Below are 4,889 nucleotides of genomic sequence, written 5' to 3' on the forward strand. Positions count from 1 at the left end.
CTATTCTATTCTATTCTATTCTATTCTATTCTATTCTATTCTATTCTATTCTATATACCTCCAGTGATGGGGCCCCAACCACTTCCCTGGACAACCCATTCCAGGGTTTCACCACTCTCATGGTGAAGAACTTCTTTCTCACATCCAGTCTGAGTCTCCCCACCTCCAGCTTCATTCCATTAATGAAGATTTTTATTTTTTTTTAATTCATCTCCAGAAAAATAAAAGGGCTAATCATGAAAACAAAGCAATTAAGACTCATAAATTATTTGCATTTAATGTTGCTATTCCTGTACAATTCTGCATGTTAAAAAATATTATCCCTGGCTTCTGCTGTCACACGTAGTATAATAAATTAAATGTCTGATGGGGCTTTCTTTTGAGCTTCCTGAAGAGAAAAGGTTTCATATACAATTTGTTTATGGGAAGAGAAGGAACAGATGACATGGAGGGCAGAGTATCATGAGAGTTAAGCAGGAGTCACACCTGAAATTGTTATAAGGGTTCAATTTTCTCGTCTGTACTGAGAGTTGCATTGTTGTGATAGAAAGCAGGAACAGAGGAGAAGTTTCCAGTAATATGCTGGTAAGAAGCCAGAGGAAAATCCTGCCTCCATAGAAATCAATGACAAACTGTTATTGATTGCAGTGGAGCCAAGATTTCATCTAAGTTTTTGCCAGCTGTCAATGATGTGTCTAGATCAAGTACTAGATATTGAATCATTCTTCAAGATATGTTCTGATTCTAGTTTAATATTCCTTGATGAGTGAAGGTTTCTCTTTAGCTTCTGGAAAACACCTGCATTTAGATTTTAACCTGTCAATCTGCAAAGGATATATGTTCCTGTAATTGTTTCAGGTTTACAGTTTTCATTCTCCTCTTCCTTCTTTTCTGCTTTTGCTTATCTCCTCTCCTGGCTACAATTTTGAGGCCTTGTCTGGCAGTGACATAAATACGAACAAAGGAAAAGAATTCCAAATGAAACATTTCCAGTCTCTACTGTTTTATTTTAAAACAAAGTGTATACTTGAAACTAGATGGTAATTTTGTACACCTAGAAATACTATGACCATTGAACACTGGATTTTTCCAGCAAATCTACGAACATCTGTGATTTGCACTTTATAGTGGCTCAGAGTGTACATGTATTTGGATAGGTTAGTGGTCCTGCAGCATCAGCAGAGTCAAATTTAACACTCTGTCAAACATACAAACATGTTTTAGCATTTTTTTGCAGCATACAATAAAATGGCTTTATTTTTAAACAAAGAAGATGGAAACTGGAAATACATCACCTGCTTTTACACTTCAAGATACCTTGTTAAGGTGAAAAAAAACCCAAACCACAACACAAAAAACAACCAAGGATGGTAAAATCTCCCAGAACAGAGGGTCTCCAATGTATTAACTTAGAAAAACACCCTAAAGCTCTTCACTGCCTGTGATCTTCTCCAGGATGACTGTGAAGATTTCCTACACAACTCACAGTACTATGTGGGAATCTGAAAGAACAATTTGATCCCCTATATATAGATGCCTGGAAGGCATTTATAGAAAAGTGTCATAACATGCATCTGATCTCTTCCCAAATGCACTTTTGCAATCATTCCATATTTAGAGGAGACTTTTTAGCTAATGACTTTAGACATGTAAACATGTCAATATCTTTTTCTAAAAGACCAAGACAGGAATAATACATCTGAAAAATGTTCAGACTCTAAGAAAGGAGACACTGTGTTATTGCAACAAACTCTGAATTACATGAATGCAGTAGGAAGACACCTCAGAAAGATTAGGGCATTTCTCTCTGATTCATTTTAATGTACCTCTCTATATTAAAAAAATGAGGCTTTCAGGGCACAGAAAGCAAACACTGTTGCTTGTGTAATGTATTAAACCTGTCACATTTTTCATTCTTGATTTTCTGTCCCTTTTACTATTGCATGGTCTAGCTTCTAAAAATGTTAAGAATTTTGGCAGACTTCACGGAATTCTGGGTTTAAGAACACAAAACAGGAAACTGTTTTGAATGCTCCCACTTGATCCATCTTTGTGCTGGCAGCACAATGCCTGTAAAATCCACCTGCTGGAAGTCGGGTGGTTTATGCAAAGGGATGTCATGGTAATTTGGAGACTGTTGAATACAGAGTGAAGCCTTTTCCTGCCCCTAAACCTGCCACACCAGTTTTTCTAGCTCATTACATGCCAAAACTTTTGATTGATGTGCTCACTTCAGTCACGGGTAATTTTAACTCCTATATTAAATAGCTGCTGCTTCCACTCCATTATATTTCCTCGTATGGGGCGAACCAGAGCTCAAGCTTGGCCTGTATTGGTCTGACCTGAAAGCCAGAGTAAGCTTTTGTTTAGTTTTGCGTAGGCGGCAAGCCAATATTTCAAAACAGCTTAGACAATCACACTCCCTTCTAATTGTCAAGGTCCCTTGAAATGGAGCTTTTGAGGACTACTGCCTTGCAGTTTGGGGTGTTTTTTTTGTGTGTGTGGGAACCTCAAGGAGGTAAAAACATTGCTAAAGGTTTGCTAAATATGAGCACAACCTTATTTTCATTACATTTAAGTAGAATGTTACTTGCAGCACAGAATAACTGGTGACTGCCTTGTGTTGTTGCCAGTGTGACTGAGCTCCTATTTTTCACAGTCTTGTTGCTTAATGCTCTGGATGAGTTAGTGATCGAAAAGAAGCAGAACAGTGGCACAGGATGTTTTCTGTCAGAAAAAGGGCCTCCAATTACGGTCCTATAGAAACCAGGCTACATTTTGAATGGAAGGATTACCTAAAACGGGATTCATTAATCCTATGTCTCTTTAAAAGGCGCCTTATCTAAACTGATGGTTTAGATTCATGTCATCATAAAATCAGCTTATAAAATAAGTGATATTTTAGTGTCTAGGAAGGAAAAAAACCTAATAGGTTTCTCAAATTTGATCTCTACCTTCATCCAGTCACCTAAAGATTTAAGAACAATAACGATTATAAAATCTTCAGACATCAAGTGGATTCTCCTTTATTTAATCCTGTTTCAGATACCACTACTGGAGGAATGTTTTAGTGTGGTATTTCTTCTACAACAGGACAGCTCAGAGAAAATGGCACCCTTAAAGGCTTTGTGGACCTTAATTTCTGTGTAAAGCCAATTGGTGGAACACAATACTGAACTCTCAGTATATTACAACATCAAGAATGAGATTCATATAACTAGACAACACAAACATCAGAAAAGTCAATGTATCTATCTTTGAGGTATTTTTTTTTTTCATCAGAAACAAGCAGGTTTGTACTGAGCAATGCCTGAAACAACCAACTAATATAGACAAAGATAATTACTTCTTAAAATGTCTCTGTTTAGAAGGCAGAGCAAAGTGTATAGCTTGTAGTATATCTGTGTATTGTTGATGGCAGGAGTTCCTTAAGATGAATCCCTTCCAAAGGTCCTTAAATATTTCATGCTGAAACACAAACTACCATAGACTATGTATTTTTGAGAAGAATTTCTGGAATACTTCACTTGTCCAACATCAAAAATAGACTGTAATTCTCTTTGGATCTGTTAGAAACAAACTTCATTACTTGCTAAGACTGCTATATTTAAAAATTCTTTCTACATTTCCTTTTGTCAATTTGATAGTCATTTTATGGGAGGGAAAACTGATATGTCAAGAATCACACGTTTCACTTACGGAAATATCTCCTGCCTTCACCCCTGTATACTTTCCTGTATAAAGTAACAGGAAATAAACCAGGTCCTGCAATACGATAGTGGAATAAAAGATCTTACCAAAGCAGAAAAGCAAATGAAGGATTCACTCTTTATTAAGGTGACAAAAATCAAAGTCTTCATCAGGAAAGGATTAGGAGGAGTTATACATCATACTCAATAAAAGGAAGCTACATTGCATAAAATAATTTGCATTTACAAATTACACACACAGTGGCTGATCTATTCTGCTTGCTGTAAGGAGCTACATGGTACCTCTTGTGCTATGAAAGTATGCATACCACTTTTTTTCAAGGAATCAGATTCATTTCATGTTTAGAAAACCCAGTGATTGCAATAGAGACACAAGGATTAGTTGTATCATTGTCGATATCTAAATATCATTACCTCCTCTAACTACTGTGGCATAGATGCTCAATGTGTTAACTCATTCAAAATTAGTCTTTCTCTTACAGATATTTAATAAGAAACTAAAAATTTTCAAACTGAATTACCTTACAAAATTCACTCTCTAATGGCATCTAAAGTTAAGCAAATGCAGTCTCTTGGAGAACTATTGCCAAAAACAACCTTATTTTTTACAAATGAATAATTGCATAAACATATGTAAGTTAGTTAAAAGGCACTTAAGCACATCTAAACAGGTGCTACAGAGATTAAATTAGCCACATTAGAGGCACTATATATGGCATAAATAAAAGAAAGAGACACTAAAGTGTGATGCCACAAACCAGCCTACTAAAACCTAATAAATAAATAAATTCCTCAAAAAAAGAAAGTAATTTAAATGATTGAATCAGAGAAAAATAGCTATAAAAGAGGCCTCAGGTTGTCATTTGTTATGTCTTCTGGACAAGTGAGAATCAGCGATACCTATATGATGTCCAATGTCTATATTTCAATATTTTTCTGATAGACCTACAGTGATGGACAGATGTTCCACATCTAACCTACTTCAGATATTCATTACCATTACACTAGGAAGTTTTTCTTTCCACTCAGCCTGAAATTTTCTTGCTATTGTCGAAATCAAATGCTACTTATCCTAACTACCATGGATACAGAGTACAAGGCACTTTCCTGCTTGCAGGAGCCTTTTGTGTACTTGATAACTGGTTTTAATGTTCACATTTAGTATTCTCTACTCACCCC

The sequence above is a fragment of the Melanerpes formicivorus genome, unplaced genomic scaffold (genome assembly GCF_026170545.1).
Source record: "Melanerpes formicivorus ecotype bairdi unplaced genomic scaffold, bMelFor1.0.p_v2 SCAF_2, whole genome shotgun sequence".
NCBI lineage: Eukaryota > Metazoa > Chordata > Aves > Piciformes > Picidae > Melanerpes > Melanerpes formicivorus.